Here is a 21810-nt window from a genome sequence, read left to right on the forward strand (position 1 = left end):
CTAAAAGCTCATAAGTGTTGATTCAGTATGATAGGGCTGGTAAAATGAGTCACCATTTCATTTTACATGAGTCCAATCCATCCATCTATCTTCTACCGCTTGTCCGCTGTCGGGTCGCGGGGGCAGCAGCTTCAGCAGAAAAGCCTAGACATCCCTCTCCCCAGCCACTTCGTCCAGGGAATCCCAAAGTGTTCTTAGGCTAGCTGAGACATAGTCTTTCATAGATATTGTATGTTTCTTCTTATACATGCACACCACAGATTTGTGGGGGTATGACATATGTTTTTTTTTTTGTTGCTGTAGTTACCTATCATACTTGGCCAACCTGTTGCATGTGCATACTGCTGATCATACAGGTACCGCAGATCGTACCTTGACAAGCACATTAAATGCGCTCGACAGCACTCAACTGGCAATGCTGCCTGATATCACTTCTTGGTGAGACAATGACAGAGAAGTAAGACTCTTCGACCTTTCTTGCTTCCCGTATGGCCATATGCACAGCTGCCATGCAATCATTTTTTTTTAAATTAAACCCAAAAGCTCATGTGTAAAATGAATTATAGCTAAAACAAAGGATGTTTTAGCTATAATTCTAGTTATCTTTTGTTAGTTTTGTAAACGTAATATATAGTTTCAATCGATTGTTGGTTTTTAAAATGCCGTTTTCATTTTCTTTTATTAACGAAACTTGTACTTTCTATTTCAATTATTTTGTCTGTTTTTTTAACCATAATAACCTTGCTATGCAAATTGCACCTGTGCGTTTCTGATCCCATTCTTCAGCATTAGGAATTGAATCTGCCGCTGTTATTCTTGTCCAGTTATCTGAGTCCACATTTTGAAGCTTTACTTCTTGAGCCCCTCTTCTCGATGCAGTCTGTGCATGAGGTAAGACAAATACAAGGCTTGAAGTGAATCAGTGGAACTTCCTTCGTGACAGTCCCCAAACAAACACTGCCAGCCAGATAGGGATCATGGAGCAAATTTAGTCATGAGGGAATGGGAGGATGTAGGAGCAGGGACTGAGCCAACAGAGTAATCCTGCTTTTGGACAGAAGGCTCCATTTGATGGTCTGTGTGAGTCCCACTCTGTATCATTACAGTCTAATCTCTAGGCAGGCAAGTTATGGACCTTCACAACTGCCACCTCAGATGGAATATATACAATTAAAGTATATCTTGTGTTCAAATTTGGTGTGTTTAGCCTCCTTATTGATTGTTCCACCTGTCACTCTTCCTCTCTGTTTACATGTTCTCTCTCACTTCCTTTTACCCCACCCACTCTCATTACCTTTTGCCCCTCCTGACAGGCATTGGGTAATGGAACTGTAAATTAGTACCATCCCATTTCCCACCCATCATCCTCTCAGCATTTGATGCGATCTTTCACCTATGAGGTCAAAAGATAATGGGTGTAAAGCAGTCAGTATGGTCAGAATAATCAATCACTGCATGTTGCAATATTACAGGAAAAACAAGATGCTGTAAATATTGCTCTCAAATTATCTTCAACACACACTCCTTAATTTTGTGGGTTGAAACACAGCAACAGATATCTTGCTGATGATTGTTGGATTCACAAGAATTACCAAACATTTCATGCTCACGTCACACTTGTTACATACACAATCTTAATCTATTTCAGAGATAACAAAACTGTAAGAGTCACCATTTTCACGAACAGCTTGAGACGGTTATATCAGCATCTACAGTATGTGATCATGAACGGACAAATAAGCAGAGGTTAGCCAAAAAATTAGCCAAGAACTGCTCTGTGGTAAGAGTAGCGTATTTTCCGCACCATACGTGTTAAAAGGTGCAGACTCAATTGCGGGGGCTATTCTGTACTTAATACACACGCAAGGTGCACCGCGTTATAGGGCGCATGCATGCCATGACTTATGGTAAATAAAAAAAACGTAACGGGAGCAAGACGGTGAGTTTGGTTGTACTTGATTCTACTAGTATTTAACCACGTACTGAACTGTACTCACATTATTGTTAATCGATAGTCATATGTAAATCCATCAAAGTCCTTACGTGTCTTCTTTATCCGAATAAAACATTTGAGCAAGTTCGCCATTAAACATGCCAAGTTCCCTCTCGTCATTGTCACGTTCTTCTGCAATGATCCCGGCTTTCCAGAAAGCTTGTATTGTGCCTCATAAGCATGTCTCTTTGTCGATGCCATTTTAGAGGGTCCCAATGCTCTTTGCTTTGCACAAACCGACACTATTTATTCATCACCCATGGCAGAGGGACATACTCTACAAGTATTACGTATAGTTCTCTCATTGGTTTATGTCCTCTGATTGGTTCATCACCGTCATCTTACGTATTTTGCGTAACACATCGTGTTTGCTGATCGCTGTCTACATATTACGGCGGCAGCCACACAGCATTTACAGATTTTGGAATTCGGTCCACACAAAAGGTGCACCTTATTAAAAGGTGCACTTTTGTTTTTTTTCAGAAAATTTAAGGCTTTTAAGTGCACCTTATGATGCGGGAAATACTGTAGTCCCTTTAGTATGACTCAAGTAAAAGTAAAAAGTAGTTCTACAAATAATTACTTGAGTAAGACTCAACAATTGCTCAGTGATAAAAAAAAAAACCATCAAGTATTAAGTATTGTGTGTAGCTTCAGATATCCTGAGGTGGGCAGATGGACAAAGCGGTCCATCCTCCCATTTTGCGGACAAAAGACAAGAGAGAAGAAAGTTCATAAAAGGACAGACTAAGGACTGATGGGGTGGGTTTTAGTCCGTCCTTGTAATCGTCCCTACCTGGCTCAAGTGCCAACTAAACACTCTGTCCGCCATTTTCTACAGTACCTAAAACTTTTTGGAGTTTAAAGAAAGTCTCCTTTTACCAAAGGTTGTTATGCCGGGGGTGGTAGTGGGGATAAGCTCCCACCGCCTATAAAAAGCTCCCATAAGGCATGCGTCTCAAAGAGCCTCTGACAACCAAAGTCCAACTCCTGGCCTGCACGCGTGGCTTCGACTCAAAGCCCGACGGAACTGCTTCTACTAACAGGAGAAGGGGCAAAGGCGTGTGACTGGCGCCTCAAAACCAGTTGCTTCGGGTAGATGGAGCTCGTCAGCTTGGGAGGGCAATCCATCTAGGGGACGGAAAACCCTGATTCTCAAACCCCCACTGTCTTGTGGGTTACCTATTTTCGGGAAAGGCTTCGGGAGACAACCCTGAGGAAAAATTCGGAGTGGAGCCCCGAAGACGGTTGGATAGTCGACGTCGACATCTCTCCGGCAGCTCCTGCAGCTAAACCAGCTCCAAATGTAATGCGCAGCGTTCCCTTGGATCAAGTTGGTGCAGCCGAGAGTGGAGTCATGTTTAATGGGCAACGCATGATCTTCAAAAATTCTGCCCTGGCTAGCGCCCTGGAGACTCCATGGCGCTACCATTGTCTCTCGAGACAGACGGATGCCAGAGGACAGAGAGAGGCGTACATAACGCCACACACGTTTACTGCAAGCTAAATTGGTCAATCCCAAATTAGCTGTAGCGTCCATTAACGAATATAGAGACTGAGGACGCGTCAGTTCTCCTGCATGTCCTTTTTAGATCAGCTTCAATTCCAAGAACCGACTCACAATTGTAGGCACACATTCACGCTCTGCGCCGCTCCTCACTCCTCATCCTCAACTCCACGAGCCATCCATCCGGCCGCACCAATACCGATTGTTCCAACTCTGCTGACACATCCACCTAACAAAACGGAGCCGTGAAAAATACTGCCCACCAAAGGCACAAAAAACACCAATGCCCCGTGGCCGCAACAGTCAAGTAGCGCGAACATTGCCGCTAAAACAAAAGCAGTTCTGCCACACGCGTCCTGCCAAGGTCAAAACATCAAGCAAACATTTTGCTGCTTTGAAGACTGAATGATCCATGCATAGGAGAAAAAACAACCCATAACAAACAAATTACAAAAACAACAAACAACAAGAGAGGTCTTGAAGACAACTCTTACTTCGGCACTATGTTGGGAAAAAACAAAGATATGATCCTCGTCACATCCTTGGTTCGAGTCAACAAAACTCAAAGTAACAGAGAACAACTAGTATTCTCTCTTTTTTAAATCACTCAAGTACATTTTTACCAAACGTTCCTGAAACAAATGTAACCCACCTCTCCAAATAAGATTAAAAAACAAACAGTAAAGACAACGGCCAGTATAATGCAATATAATGTAGTTCTGCATCCATAACAATAAATATGGACTGTTACCTCTCCAACATTGTCAATCACCGCACCATATTATTATTTTTGTGAAGGTAGTGTTCTTTTTCCGCATTGAGATCAGCCGCAGTTATTAGACTGGGAAATATGTGTCAATTGTAAATGAAGATATTTTCGTAGCCTTTTCTTGTTCTCTTCTGTGGGAAATACACTGACTCCAACGGGTTTTGCTTCTGTCAATACAAATTGGAGAACACAAGTTGTATTTTTTTCCAAAAGAGATTATTAAAATGACAAAGACAGAGAGACCTCTGAGGGGAGCTAAAAATTACAGGTGAAGTTACGTTCTAAAATTATCCAACTCTTTTATATTGCACCTCTGAAGAATTCATGCTCATGTTTAATTCCCAAGATCGGATGACGAATGTCTACTCCAAGCACCTGAAGATTAACAGAATTTTACCAGGTGCTCTCTGTCTTTTTATAACACACTCCTGCTATTTAAACGCTCGGCTGTCTGACTGTCGTCTTACACCACGAGGTCATTTAGAGGAACTCAGAACTCGCGGATTTGCATAGCAGCATTTGACAAATGCCACCTGACACAAAAATTTAAATATCTTGTGCATTTTTAAATTCAATCCATTTTAAAATAACCTAATATAATTGCTTATGCTTTTTGCAAGTCGCCTTGGTGCATTAGGACAAGGCAAATTTTGAGTGATGTAAAGGCATATTTAGATTTCACACTCCAATAACAACAAGTAATCAAGGCCAGCGGTGGAGCTGTGCCGAGGCATCAGACCAAGACTGAGTGATGCTGCCTTGGCCCTCACTCTTAACACCTGTCTCTGAATGGATACATCAATCCTTGTTTCACCACCTGCCTGACCTTCAACACTGGCATACCTAAATGTGTACACGTGCAAAAAGTACACTAACACAGCATGCATACATTTACAAGTCTGTTGACAAGCGTCAAATGGGTAAAGAGTAGAATTCTATATTAAGAGACAGACAGGAAAAGCAAGGGGAGTGGCTGGGTATAACTAATAAATAATGCAGCATAGCATAAGCTCACTCTTTAGTGTAAAGAACAAACAACATGATTAATGGTCTTTGATAAAAAAAATATAATAAGTATTTTTATAAGAAATGATAAGAAATTAAGGAATGTATCATCATGTGGAGACTGCATCTGTCTGTCTTTGTGTCTGTTTACCGAGCTGATTAAAACATGTTTGGCTGAGCTTGAACTTGAGCTTACTTTGAGAAATGCCTTTGATAATATGAATGTTTTTTGAAAATGTAGGTAGTTGAAATTATGATTGGATGGTGATAATTTTGGTTATATGCTCCATGCACCGAGATCAATGCACCAGATCCACTTAATGTAAATTCACTCAATTGGATATTTTATTCTAATGTTCTCTTTATCTGTCAAGATCCTTGAAAAGAAAGATTACAGCTTTCTCCAAGTTAAGCAAAAAAAAAAAAAAAAGTGAAAGCGATGAGATTAATGAAAGGAAGGCCAGTGAGATCAGGGAGAATGTGAAAAAAGCAAGGATTGTCTTTGTCTTTTGGTGGTTCTGCATCAACATGAATTTCAGTTTTATATATATATATATATATATATATATATATATATATATATATATATATATATTTAACACTGACATTTATTGTTTGTTTTCCTTTTCTAATTATTGTGTACCGCTCAATAACTGACATTTGCCTTATCGTCTCCATATGGCAGAATGCACAAACCCTAGTGGGTTTCCTCCTGGTACTTCCTCCCACATTTCAAAAACATGCATGGTAGACCTATTGAGCACTTCAAATTGCCCATAAGTGTGATTGTGAGTGTGAATGGTTATTCGTCCCTGAGTGCCCTGCGATTGGCTGGCAACCAGATCATGGCCTATTGCCTGGAATCAACTTGGATAGGCTCCAACACGTTCGTTACCCTTGTGAGAAGAAGTGGTTCAGAAGATGGATGGATGGATGGATGGATGGATGGATGGATGGATGGAATCACTTCACTTCTCTTACTTAATAAGTATCACTAATCACATCAAATATGCTTTTTAAAATATATTAGTACGTGGTTTGAGTTACTGACTACCGTATTTTCCGGACTATAAGGCGCACCTAAAAACCTAAAATTTTCGCAAAAGCCGACAGTGCGCCTTATAGTCCAGTGCGCCTTATATATGGATCAATTGATGAATTTGTTGATCCATACTGGTTGTACACAGTGCTCTGCCAAAATGTTTCAGTACGTTTTAGTACGACTAGTAAATTACAAGGTCGCATCGCTTCCCAACATTACGGCAACTGTAGTCAGGGGGCGTCACCGAATAGCTGTTGTACCCGCGAGGCTATTTCATTTAAAAATAGGCTGCTCCGTTAATGTTTCGAGTACATTTACGGATTGATATGGAAGGGAAACATAGGTAAGCAGTACCAATGTGTTAGATCGAACTTTAGTCAGTTCCGATCATTTTATAGGAGATCGTTTGAGAAACGCGATTGTTTACACTTTGCTGAGGCTCATGGGAGATTGCGAGCTGAGGCTCGTGGGACTTTGCGGATGGCTAATGCTATAACGATAGCTGCTATACGTGCCAGGCTATTTCATGTCAAAATAGGCTGCTCTGTTAATGTTTCGAGTAAATCTACGGATCGATATGGAAGGGAAACATAGGTAAGTAGTACCAATGCGTTAGATCGAACTTTAGTCAGTTCCGATCATTTTATAGGAGATCGTTTGAGAAACGCGATTGTTTACAGAGGGCTCGTTGGTTATTGGCTAGTGGATGCATACCGCAACCCTAGTCAACCTCAGTTTGTTGCAGTATAGCTTCTATTTTATGCGCTTTATAATCCCGTGCGCCTTATATATGGACAAAGTTTTAAAATGGGCCGTTCATTGAAAGTGCGCCTTATAATCCGGTGCGCCTTTTAGGGCGGAAAATACGGTACATTAAACTTAAATCATGGTTTCCTCAAAGCTTCTGAGTTTAATCGGGTTTTACTATGTCACTTTGGCTGGGTCCAAACTAGCAATATGTATCTTAAGCGTGCATAGAAATTGTATGCATGTCATTTTCAGCATGTGTGTACAAACCTATTCAGACCTACAAAAGTATGGATATGTACCCCTGCACACAATCTCCACCTGATTTGTTGGCTGAAGGTATACGTCATACTGTACCGATGAAATGCCTACATTCATCTATAAAAGGTTAATGCAAATCATCTCATGAATAAAAATAAATATCAATCGACCTTTTCATCAATGGCACTATTCCCAATGTGGAGAAAAAAACACAAATATTGAGTGACGGATGTGACAGATTTCTTGAGGGCAGGATGTGTGTCGTGCGATCAAAAATTGTTTGAATAAAATATTGCAACTTACAACATGCATGCGATATTGAATGCTGTAACTGTCGCAGAATATAGAAATGGACAAAATCCCAGCGGGCATCAGAGGTCAATTCAACATCTGTATAACATCAAACATTGATGTTTGATGCCATACATCAGACATTGATGTTTGATGTCATATTAATGCTAAATCGACAACAGATGCCCACTGGAATGGCTGGCTATAAAGGTACAAGGAAAATTTGAAGCACATGTGTCACAGGAGAGGGAAATAAATGTCAAGTCCAGTAATATTAATGATTTTTCAAATGGAGCGCTTATGTGTGCAATCAATTGCACTGATCAATGTTCTGAGTGAAACATGTTGAAATGACTATTAAGGCCAAGCAGTATTGAACATATGCCAGACAGCAGAAGTAAATTTAACAGCATGACATGACTTCCAGAACGAGTGCACTTTACAGGAATAACATTAATTCCATCATGCCCAAATAATTTTGCGACACTCCTATCCGAAGATAATGTTTGAGAACGGTTGTTAGAACAGTGTGTTTTCATTTTCCATGATTGATGATAATGCTAATAATTTTCTCGTTAATGCACTCTGTTAATGTCATGGCTTGAGTGCATTGATTAAATAGAGAGTTGATTGAAAATAAAGCAATGCTTTTCACTTGGCTTTTTTGTTTGGGGGCATAAGTAACCTTTTACAAATGAAACTTCTGGTTTGGACAAAGTCATATGGTCCATGCATCATAAGTTTGGTTGTCAATTTTTTTACTAACAGTGATTAACGTTGGCAAAGGTTGGCCAACAAAAAGAACATGTCCAAAGGCAATGCTTTGCTTGTGACATGTTCTTCCAAATCTGATTTTAAGTTGTCTGAATGCACTCACTGGTACTGGATTGTTACCAACTTAGATGCACCAAAGACTTTCTAAATTCTACTTTAAATAGTGTCCACAGTGATTCAGTTGCGCAAATGGCTAGAGATCTACTGTATGCAAACTTGGCAATTCCAATACGTCATATATGCCTCTGCAACATTGGCTTTGGCTGTGGCTTTGGTCTGTGAAGCTTTTACTTTTCAGCTGAGCTGACCCGAAGCACTGCAGAGTTTGTTTGTAATCCGCTCAACTCTTCAAGTTGTTTCAGTCTGCTTGCTTGGTGTGAACCAGAGTTTGGATGATAATGTTCGTACTTGATTAACCACGTTATCCGACAAATCATACCAGAGTTCTTTTGTTAAATCAAACATCAAAATATAAAACCGACAACTGGTATTAGGTTAGTTTCAAGGTTGGATCACAATATTTGGTTATTTTGTTGTTTTCTTCAGCATTGTTTTGGGTTAGGATAGTGATGCTTTTTTTCATGCATTATAAAATGCCTGTATTAAAAATAAAATAGAGATCTAAAGGGCATATATTCACGTATGTTGTCCATATTAAATATTGCATTTTTGTCATACATATGGTCAGGGAGTGTATGGTCCTATGTGGCCCCTCAGTAGCACTGATGAAAAATGGTGGCCCCTCCAGTATTTAAATTGCCCGTCCCTGAGGCAGATACTACAATTGAGGATCATGGGAAATCCCAACCCGGGCACAGTGATGGTATGACTACATAACAATATTTTCATTTTTCAAATGCAGAATTGTTTACACCAACATACCTTTGTGATACACTTTGAGAAATCAGCAGCAGAGTACTATCATTATTACAAACAGCTATGTAATGATCAACACATTAATACTCATTTATTTTTAAGAAGTGTGTGACTTGTGTATTTTCAGTCAACACCCCCCATAAGAAACCCACCCTAGCAATATCGCTTTAAAGTCGCTGTGTATTATATTGGTCAGAGAGAGCAAAAAAAGTTCATTATGATGACCAACAGAAATTCTCATCTCCATCTTGTTCAGTCTGACTTCCATTAGTATGACAATTTCATTAAACAAACAATGTACAAAATCATTTCCTCGATTTGGCTGGTTCCAAGAAATTAACAGCAACATGGAAGTCATGCATAATGAATGTGAACATTTGCCATCTACAAGTCTCCCACAGCCAAACATTAATTCCATCCTACTCAGGCTGTGGAATGGAGAGGAGGACAAATGGAGCAAGGAGAAAGAACGACGAAGTAAATTGAAAGTAAAAACATTGCGGTGGTCCGACTGGTTTATATAAAAATATTAAATAATATTTTTTTGTATTATTAAAACAGATAAAGCCATCCTTAAGAATTATAATCATGATTTGATTTACATTTGCAGCAAGGGAGGGGAAGAAAAACAAAATTATGTATAATTCAAACCTTTCTCGAGAAATATATTAATAGTCAACCAGCAAAATTGCTGACTTTCCTGAGTTAACAGTAGTTAACAATTATTTTGCTGACAGTTATGTGGGCAGACAGGAGAAAACCTTTCCGTTTCCACTGTACAAATTATACAACACGAGTATTATATTTGCAGGAGCATCAGCATGTGTAAGTTGATTTAAGTTTGCAATCTAGTCAAGTTGCTTCCGTTAAACCATTGATCAAAGAATGAGAATTTAGAGTGGCATGGCATGAACATTTAGCATTATCAAATTCTTTAAGCATTGGATGGATGGATGGATGGATGGATGGATGGATGGATGGATGGATGGATGGATGGATGGATGGATGGAATATATGCATAAAATATATAGCATATAATTATATATTTTAACAACAAAATGCTAATGGTAACATTTAAGGGAGTGGAGAAAAATACACATCCTTCACGACGGGTGATTTATTACCCAGTCCGACAGGGTCATACATTCATTTTGCTCTTTATAAAACGGGCCCGTTATTTCTGCATGCATAAATAAAACATAGACAGACACACACACATGGACACAAGCGAATTCATAGGCATACACACACTTTCACACTTTGCTTGTGTTGGGGAAAATGTCACTGTGTCCGGAGGATGTTTATCTGGCTAGGACAGATTTGACGGCTTGACGGCCCACTGCGGCTTCATTCCATTTTCCATGATGCAAAGGGTTAGTGTGCCTGCATGTGTATATTTTTGATAATAATGTGTGTTGTCTTTGACTGATGCGGAACTATGAGAGATGCCAGCGCGCTGCACGGGCCTCAATCAAACACATAGGTTGTGACACTGGCGAGCGAGCAGTGTGACAGGCATTTGACGGGGCAGAGCTGGTCCTAAATGATGTCTTAGGCTCCATTACCCTGCCAAAACACTTGACAAGCCATCTCCCATTTCCCCTTCATGCTTGCAGAGGCCTTTTCCTATTTACAAATGATGCACTCATTGTCCTTTACCTTTCGCTCAGCATGCATTAATTGCACATTGGGGCAAGCTAACATGAACACAGACAAGTCAAAGAAAGACGCTGAGCGGTTTGTTCGGAGAAGGCCAGAAGCTGTCGTGATTATTATGAAGGAAGCATCACTTCTTGGTATTTATATTGTCACTCTAGTCTTCCATGTTTTGACACCAGTCGCCTCCAAAAAGTGAGAGCATTTGTCAAGAACTACTTTGAAGGGTGCTGTGTTGGAGGTGACCCAAGATAAGTAAAGCCGTGGCTAAGATGAGCACAGGGGGGAGCTCCGCGGTGACGGGAGCACTCATTAGAGTACAGACCTCCGCCAAGGCATAAACTAGAACGTGGACCATAATACAGCTGAGACCGACCATACTGCTTACCCCCTAATTTTTAGTCTTTGGACATTGAAATGAAATAATAAAATTATGTTGCTTACATACTGCTTGGACATTGAGATGAAATAACAACATGCTACTATGTTCAACTCCAAATTTTCACCAATCACACAAATACATCTCTTAAAAATGAACCTAAACACATATAACACAACACATTTTTTAAACTATTAAATTGTCACAAGTGTCTTCCACCAAAATAATGTTTAATTTTAAACGATACGCTGTGCCATGGTTGCAGGAGCATCTCACCATCTTACACAAATGTTTTATCTGCCTTCATTTTTTCCCATCATTGTACATAATAGAGGTGTCACGGTGACGCATTGGTTAGCACACTGGTTAGCATGTCCGCCTCACAGTTAGGAGGGTATGGGTTCGATTCCACCTCCTGCCCTCCCTGTGTGGAGTTTGCATGTTCTCCCCGTGCTTGCGTGGGTTTTCTCCGGGCACTCCTGTTTCCTTGCACATTCGTCTCTGTGTGCCCCGTGATTGGCTGGCAACCGGTTCAGGGTGTCCCCGCCTCCTGCCCGATGCCCGCTTGGATAGGCTCCGGCACGCCCGCGACCCCCGTGGGGACAAAGCGGTACAGAAAATGGATGGATGGCTGGATGGATGATTTCATTCAAAATGAATCCTCTTGTCTCACACATTGAAAGTCTGTATACTTGTGTCTTACTAAATGTAATAGAAACATAAGAGAAAATACAATAAAATAGAAGAAGCATTTTAGCATCAAAAGTACCATCAATACTTTTCAGTGTTTTATGGTCAATTTTTTTTTATTTTCATGCCCAGCTCTACACTAAAATGTGTTAGATTATTTCACACTACAAACCTGTTTACAAATGATTTGTGACTATTTGTGTCAGTAGTATTAAATTATTCAGATGAAAATGTATCCTCTTCAGTCATATTTTTTGTGAGGCAAAGAGAGATTTTGAAACACTACATTCAGGTCATTGAACCTTGACCATAAAAGAAGCAGCCATCCTCAAATGATTAATTAAATACACACATCTTTTGAGCTAACAGAAAAATGACAACAGAAAAATCTCTACCCCCACATGTCCACATGCTTTGATATGAAGAGGAAAAAACAAAACACAATCGTAACGATCTCCCACTACTTGCTTCATATCTCATGAAAGCTTTCATGTCTGCCAATTTGCAGAAGCAAAACTTTGTATTAGCCTGTGCTAATGGGCATTGTGAAGTGTGTGTTGCTCAATAGTGTGTTCGTATAGGCTGTGAGCTAGTAATCGGTAAGCCACTTTAGCACTCTCGATTGTGGTTACATTTGCACCATTTCCTCTCCTGTCTCTGCACTCCTGTAGTTGGTGGTGTGTTTCATTTTTAGTCTGGGGCGCATGTAAACAAGGATTTCAATTTCCATCCATCCATCCATCCATCCATCCATCCATCCATCCATCCATCCATCCATCCATCCATCCATCCATCCATCCATCCACATCCATCCATCCATCCATCCATCCATCCATCCATCCATCTTCTTCCGCTTATCCGGGGTCGGGTTGCGGGGGCAGCAGCTTTAGGAGGGACTCCCAGGCTTCCCTCTCCCCAGCCACTTCATCCAGCTCAACCCGGGGGATCCCAAGGCGTTCCCAGGCCAGCTGAGAGACATAGTCTCTCCAGCGCGTCCTGGGTCGTCCCCGGGGTCTCCTACCGGTGGGACATGCCCGGAACACCTCCCCAGGGAGGCGTCCAGGAGGCATCCTGATGAGATGCCCGAGCCACCTCATCTGGCTCCTCTCAACGTGGAGGAGTAGCGACTCTACTCCGAGTCTCTCCCGGATGACCGAGCTTCTCACCCTACCTCTAAGGGAGAGCCAGGACACCCTGCAGAGGAAACTCATTTCGCCCGCTTCTATCCAGGATCTCGTTCTTTCGGTCACGACCCATAGCTCGTGACCATAGGTGAGGGTAGGAGCGCAAATCGACCGGTAAATTGAGAGCTTTGCCTTTTGGCTCAGCTCTCTCTTCACCACGACGGACCGGTACAGAGTCCGCATTACTGCCGACGCTGCACCGATCCGCCTGTCGATCTTGCGCTCCATCCTCCCCTCACTCGTGAACAAGACCCCAAGATACTTGAAATCCTCCACTTGGGGCAGGATCTCATCCCCGATCCAGAGAGGGCATTCCACCCTTTTCCGACCGAGGACCATGGACTCGGATTTGGAGGTGCTGACCCTCATCCCGACCGCTTCACACTCGGCTGCGAACCGCTCCAGTGAGAGCTGGAGATCACGGCCTGAAGAAGCCAACAGCACCACGTCGTCTGCAAAAAGCAGAGACGCGATGCTGAGGTCCCCAAACCGGACCCCCTCAACGCCTCGGCTGCGCCTAGAAATTCCGTCCATAAAAATTATGAACAGAATCGGTGACAAAGGGCAGCCTTGGCGGAGTCCAACCCTCACTGGGAACGAATCCGACTTACTGCCGGAAATGCGGACCAAACTCTGGCATCGGTGATACAGGGACCGAACCGCCCTTATCAGTTGGCTCGGCACCCAGTACTTCCGAAGCACCCTCCACAGAACCTCCCGAGGGACACGGTTGAACGCCTTCTCCAAGTCCACAAAACACATGTGGACTGGTTGGGCGAACTCCCATGCACCCTCGAGGATCCTGCCGATGGTGTAGAGCTGGTCCACTGTTCCACGGCCAGGACGAAAGCCACACTGCTCCTCCTGAATCTGAGGTTCGACCTCCCGACGGACCCTCCTCTCCAGCACCCCTGAACAGACCTTACCAGGGAGGCTGAGGAGTGTGATTCCCCTGTAATTGGAACACACCCTCCGGTGCCCCTTCTTAAAGATGGGAACCACCACCCCGTCTGCCAATCCAGAGGCACTGTCCCCAATGTCCACGCAATGCTGTAGAGGCGTGTCAGCCATGACAGCCCCACAGCATCCAGAGCCTTTAAGAACTCCGGGCAGATCTCATCCACCCCCGGGGCCTTGCCACCGAGGAGTTTTTTTAACTACCTCAGTGACTTTGACCCCAGAGATTGGAGAGTCCGCCTCAGAGTCTCCAGGCCCTGCTTCCACAATGGAAGGCGTGTAGGTGGAATTGAGGAGGTCTTCGAAGTATTGTCCCCACCGACTCACGACGTCCCGAGTCGAGGTCAGCAGCACGCCATCCCCACTGTAAACAGTGTTGATGTTGCACTGCTTCCCCCTCCTGAGACGCCGGATGGTGGACCAGAATTTCCTCGAAGCCGTCCGGAAGTCATTCTCCATGGCCTAGCCAAACTCCTCCCACGCCCGGGATTTTTTTAACTTACATGTTGTTTAGTGCGACTTTTGGCATTGCTTGCCTTGAACAATCCTCTTCAAATCTGGCTTGTATTCCGTTGTTGCCACTCGAATTCACATGGGTGTCGGTCGGAACAGATCGATGCTTTGATTTCAGGTTCTTCAGGGAAAACACAGACTCGCAGATGTATGTTGACCCAAGCATTGACAGTATCTTCAGCGCAGCCCGTTTTACATTGGGGTATTTTTCCATTGGCACACTTTTCCAGAACTCATTGGTCCCTTCTCGTAAAGCAGGTTTCAGTTGGTCCTCCCCACAAAGATTGATCATCTCCAACTCAACCGCAGCCTCATCTGTGACTAGCGGGGCTTTCAAACAGTCCACATTAAATGGGTCGACGAGGAACATAATCTGTGGCCTTTTCAGATGTAGATCACGGAACCGGATGACAAAGCTTTCGAGCAGGTTTTCAACCAGTGTTGCATATGTGGCTCTTTGCTTATTCAGGGCGGCGCTGGTGACTTGCCTGCTGGCTTTTAGCAGAGAGGCAAAATGTGTCAAATCTCCCTTTTGAATATGCGCTTTGAACAGCTTCAGTTTGTTGACAAACGCAAACACACTTTGCACCAGGTCAGGCAGCATTTTGAACTTACCCTGCAGGGTCAGGTTCAGTCTGTCCAAGTGAGACAGCATGTCGACCAAAAAGGCCAGATCCATAATCCACTCGACGTCCGAGATCTCGGGATAGTCCTTGTCCTTCTCTTCCATGAACAGTTTCACGGCATCCAAGAGCTCAAAGAAGCGAGCTAGCACCTTGCCTTTTGACCTCACAGTGCAGTGGCAGGTCACCTAGAAGTTCTTGGTCCAGCTCAGTGATGAGATTTTTGAATCGCCTGTAAGATGGCGGCGCGTGCACACGCTGCGGCCTCTCTCTGTCCCGAACGGTGTTTTGTTTTGTCGTTTAATGTGGGTTTGTCCGCCAGTTTTGTGTGTTCGTCTCGTCGTACCGGGTTGTGCTTCAAGTGCGGCGGGCTGGTTCTGCTCGACATCGGCGAAAGCGAGTTTTGTGGCGACCTGAACTTTGAAGCGGGGACATTAAAGGCGCTCGGTCTGCGCCGTCCTGGAGCGTCGCCAGACTCGCCTGCTGTTCTTCCCCCGGTTGGGCGTCCGGGCCTGGCTGGCGGCCACCCCAGCTCGCCCGGCCGTGCCTTCCATTCTTCTGGCGGACGTTCGATCGCTGGACATCAACATGCCTGCTGAGTTCTGCGGACCGGACAGTGCGTAGCTGCTGTGCGTCTGGAGCGGGTGGCGCGCTATCGGGCGGACCGGGCCATTGTACGAGGGGGAACATCGCGTGGAGGTGGACTGTGCGTCTACATCCGTGAAGAATGGTGCCGAGACTTTGTTGTGGGATGCCAGCACTGCTCGCCACTGGCGAAGTTTGTGATCTCCGGGCTGTTGGGGTCCTGAACTCTCTCCCCGTTGTTTTACTTGTGTGTTAATCGTGTGCTGTGTCTCGTCACCGTGGGATAGGGGGAACGGTATTTCGGTTTCTTTGTGTGTCCTAGCATGAAGGAATTGACAATAAAGCTGATTCTGATTCTGATTCTGATTAAGCGCATGTGTGCGGATGTAGTTGACGATTTCCATCACAGGCTTCATGACGTTGTTTAAATTCAACGATTTAGACGCGAGTTGCTCCCTGTGGATGATGCAGTGGAAATTCCAAAACTCTGGAAATGTTTGGTCAGCTTTGCACAGCCCCACAAGTTCGTTCACAGATCCGATCATGGCTGGTGCTCCATCCGTGGCTATTGCAGTTAGCTTCGGTATGGGCCGATTTGCTTTCGTAAATACAGCCATCATTATTTCTTTCACATCTATGCCACGGGTTCTGTCTTTAAATGCCACATCATCAAGGTGTTCTTCTTTGATCACACAATCTTTTGACACTGACCGTGCAAATACTGTATTGCCAGCTGAGCCTTGTCTTGTATGTCACAACTCTCATCCAATGCGACACTAAAATACTCACATGCAACTGTGATTCAATAGTCAAAAGTCAAAGTCAGCTTTATTGTCAATCCCTTCATATGTCAAGACACACAAAGAAACCGAAATTCCGTTTCCTCCATCCCACGGTGACGGAAATAGCCGTGTTAATGTCCGATATTCTGTGTTCAATAGTGTGGCGGGACAGTTGGATGTCGGATACCATTAGTTTGTCGTTTTCAGGAGACAAGATTTCAACAACGTCACCGAGGCATTTTTTAACGAACTCCCCTTCATTGTATGGCTTTGTAGGCCGTGCAATGTTCCAAGCCAGTTGATACGATGCAAGTGTGACAGTCGCTGAGTGCTTCGTAATTTTTTTTAAAAACACTACCTGTTTTTCTGCCTGATTTTTCAAAGTGTCCAACTTGCGCTTGCGAAATTCAGTCCCTTTTGGAAAGTCCTTATCGATATTAGCATGAAGTGAGCTGAAGTGGCGCTGAAGATTTGAAGCTTTGAAGCTTTGAAATACGCTAATGACGTCTGACATATCAGGCAGAAAGGCTTGCCATTGCGTTCAACAAAAAAAATTTAAACTTTCCCACTCTGTTAAAAACGTCCTGTGTTCATCTTCATATTTTCGCTTAGCTGTGCATTTTTTCCCTGCCATTTTGAGAGAAAAATTGACACTGTTTCTTCAAATGGGTTTGCCCCTCCCCCTTTGCGGGATTACACCTCATGCGCAAGTGCGTTTGACGAAAATACCATATTGAACTCAAGCGAAGCGTACACGCACAAAAAAAAAACCCACAAACACAAATGTTGATATGAACGTAAAAGAGCTGCATGAAACCAGGCAAAGAGCCGCATGCGGCTCATTAGCCGCGGGTTGGCCACCCCTGCTATATATGTTAAAACAGTGCATGAGTTTGTGCATAATTGTATGTTTGCATGATTCCACCTCCTCTTTTTTCAGGTTACGGATCGAAGCTAATGAGGTCTGTCATTGCATCTATGCTCCCATACTTATTTGTACATTCAAACTCATGTGAAAAGGCAGTCTGCACACACCTGCTACCATCTAATTTGCCTCTGATTAACCCAAATTAAATTTAACTTTATAGTATAATTTTGCTGACATTTCTTTCTTTCTACCAGAAAACCCTGAGGCTTTTTGTGCAAATGGATTGGTATTTGGAAATTTCATCCACCTTGACTACAGGGCCGCAGTTTCACAGTGAAGAAACAGACAACAATATATGCTTATTTGTGGCATTGTAATTTCCAATACAGGTGTGCACCATTTGCTTACCTAAATGCAGTGTTGGGAAAATTACTTCCAAAATGTAATTAGTTACAGTTACTAGTTACCTTAGCCAAAAAAGTAATTGAATTAGTTAATAACACCGTTATTTCTAACGCCGTTAGTCCCAACACTGCCTAAATAAGAAAGTCGTATCATTCTCATGCAAATGATATTAAATCCCCAAATTAATACATAGTGACCACAGATAGTATGGTATATTGTTGTCACAATCCAAAGATGATTGAAAAAAATCTCTCCCATGTGGCCAATCTCATTGCCTTTAATTACTTTGTGATCATAAGAATTTTGTTTTTATGCCTAAGTAAAAACAAAACAGTTTTTTTTCACAAATGTTTCTTGCCAGTGAGCTTGTTGCACATAACATGGAATACAAGTACAGATATGGCTTAAAGTATTTGAACATTTGTTAGGCCTAAATACTTTCATTTTTAATCAAATGGGAATGTTTTCTCATTTTCTAAGTCCCCCCACAATACAAAAGAAGCAAAATAACTCATTCATGGAGATAGTGTGAGTAAGCAAAATTGATCAACCTGCCTGTTTTCAGTCATTCCCAACTTTATTTCTGGCCAGGAATTAACGAAGAACGAAGTGAAGCAACATTACTCGTGTGAATTTAACTTCCTCCACTCACCACAGCCTCTGATCCACACCCTCGAACACTCAAATGTTTATAGTGTTTATTTTTTTGATTGCTTACTTCAGTTAGTTTTATCTTGACGCGTCTTTTCAGCTACATTACATTTTATTGCTCAAAGTCCGCAAGAACAGACTTTCATACACATACATGCAAAAAACAATGGGCAGGGCACTTTCGAGCAAAAGCGATAGGCACCCCAAAAATATGTCTATTCGTTTTTTTTCCAATGAAGATGTACTGGTCATAGGTCACAGCAATGGTAGAAAAAAATTAAAATAATTTATCTTGATCTAATTTGTATGACAAAACCCTGACATTTAAAAAGGGATGTGTTCTGTGCATATCGGCTGTACAACAAATGAAAATGTGAACAATAAGGAGATTGAAGCACAGCAGTGAAAGAGCAACGAGGTGGCAGTAATAGCAACAGTAATTTTCTCAACCGAGTTGGTGTTGACTCTTAATTGCGGCAGTGCCTGCGGTGTCGGTGCTTTGAATGAGCTCTGATTGAATGAAAATGAAATTACTTTGTTTTGCTGTCCACCTAACGCAGTGTGAGTCTCTGTAAACACAGGCACTTGTCAGTTCATGCTTCACAATGTGTAGTGTACTCAATATAATTTCAAGCAATGACAAATTGAAATCAAAAGCAAGCGAGAGAAATGTCTTCACCAAAAACCTTGTTTAAATTGGCACCTCCTGGGCATGTGAAACATGGCTGTGCTGTGATTTTGTGTGCAGGTCTACTAGGCTTAGGGAGGATGCCTTTACATGTATGCAGAGCTGGGGAAAAGTGGGGTAGGATTGGGCCCAAATTTAAAAAGGAAAATTGCATGGGCCAGCGTACTACATAGAGGCACATGCTGAATTTGGAAATCACAATGTTTGTTTGTGCGTTTGTTTTAATGCCAAGAGGCCTCCAGCCGTGCAACCACCTCAGGGGAGACATCCTGATAACACAAACTCATGCGGAGCTCACCGTCCCAGCAGACAGGAAAAACAAAAGACAAGGTTTTATCTGCATTTATCTCTTCAAACACTTTATAACCTGCCTAATTGTTTACGAAGGGGCTTAGTAGAATACCTCGCCCTTCTATTATGAATTCGGTGTGTGCTTTTGACACTCACGTTTGCTATCATCCCACAGTCATTGTTCTTGTGAATTAATTAAATTTTTAATAACAATGAGTACCGCGTGCAGCCTAAAAAGATATGGTTTAAGATTAGGAAATAATGGGCTGCATTTCACTTTTTTATTAAGCCATCCTCATTTGAAAGCCATCATTGGATCGTAAACAGCATTCCATTTGTTAAGGTTGGGGACCCATGTCTGGCTTGGAAATAAGCGGGTTTCTAAACTATTTTCTAATTCAAAGATTACGCGTTCCCTTTGGACCTTTATTCTTGCTCGCTATTTCACCAACTGCACCCACCTTTGCCTTCCCCCCAGATTCTGTGTGTTTTCAATCTGTCCATTGCAACACTACGGCTTTGATCTTCTCACCTAAACCCACTCATCCCCACCCCTGCAGTCACCCTTGTTCCCCCACCCCCACCCTTTCTAACCCTACTCATATCTAATAACGCCCATATCCATCTCCATTCCTCTTATCCCATTTCTCCCTTCCTCCATCTCCTCATCTTCTCTCTCGGTGGCCGACTTCTGTAACGCCTCGGCCATGCATACGAAATACCGATTGCTCTCAAGGTACTTATTAGTGCAGTACTTTTAATTACTGTTTCTACATCGATCGGCTGCTGAAGTATGGTTGGTCTCTTTCGTCCGGTTGCCCTGGTGATGGATCACTTCGAGGGTATCCACAGTGGTCATCAGCGGCACTTGCATACAGATTTCTCAGGCTCCAGGCAGAGCGAGTTCATCCATGATCTTGACAGTGCAGCAGTTTACCAGTTGAAATGTTTTTCTTAAAACCATACAATTATTTTTTTAAATGAAATGAATTTAAATTTAATTGTTTAAATTTCATAATGAGCGGCAGAGAGAGTGCAATAAAAACAACGAGAAGAGTGAATAAGTGAGCGGCGGAAGCGAGAGAAGCTCGCAAGGGGTGGAAAGAGGCTCATTTTTACAAAGGCCAGGTTATGTAAGTTCGCATCTCTATAAGTCCCAATTGAATTTAAATTCACTAAAAGAATACTATGAAGTGGACTTGAAGTTTGGTCATTCAATGTGTCCGACAATAATATGCACCAGGAATTTTCGAGGGAGCTCGCCACAAGAAAACATACTGTAGACGACCGGGGCACAATCACATCGCATGTTAAGACAACTTTACTTTCTCGAGAGACCTGTTCTCCTTCTACGGTACTCAGTGTATCCTCTCACACTGTTATAAATAAAAATGAATCCATAAATCCTTAAACGGTTATGATGAGATCTTCACACTTTGAAAAACGCTGATGTATACAATAGATTGCTGTTGAGTTTAATTTGCTAAAGTATGTTTCAATTTAGTAAATCCAAATGGGAAATTCAGTCAACTTTATTTCCACTACAGACACAACAAATAGCTATTTACACAATATACTGTGCATAATGAGATAACCTCAATATTTTCATAATTTAGAATTATGGAATTGAATGTGGGTTTTTTTTTTGCGTGTGTCAGGTTTTGTCCATTCTTAGTGGATTTCCGCAGCCTGTTGCTGAAGGTGATCTTCCCCTGGGAGATTGTAGTGTGCAGACGATGAGTCGTCTTGTCATCAATGGATAGTACGGGTAGTTTACCCCCCTCTGCTCCCACTACAGCTTCATTCCAATCAATTTTTTACATGCTACTTTCTGCTGAAAGCCTCCAAAATGTGACATCATAGGACAAGATATTGGCCACACCCCTAACCACTGACATATATAAATCTGTATACAGTGTACGCAGTCTGTTTTCCAGTCCAAAGTTGTATAACCACATCTACAACTGGTTAAGTGGATATGCAGGTGTAATCACATAAATTAAAACAGTTAAAATGTCTCATTTGTTAATATAGGGGTAACTAAAACCATGTGATGATAATTTTATGTACTACATAAAAGCTTGTCAGAAAAGGCCTTTATAAAATACTGTACTGTTGTTCTAAGAGATTCTTCATGCTTTGTTGTATGCCCCTTTATGACACATGCAGACAGGTAAGACTTGAGAGTTTTCCTTAGAGTGAATTAAGACCTGAGAAATTATAGCTTAGTGGTTGGTGATTAATACAGCCCATACAGTTATGCAAAATTCTCA

This window comes from Syngnathus acus, chromosome 10 (assembly GCF_901709675.1).
Source record: "Syngnathus acus chromosome 10, fSynAcu1.2, whole genome shotgun sequence".
Classification (NCBI taxonomy): domain Eukaryota; kingdom Metazoa; phylum Chordata; class Actinopteri; order Syngnathiformes; family Syngnathidae; genus Syngnathus; species Syngnathus acus.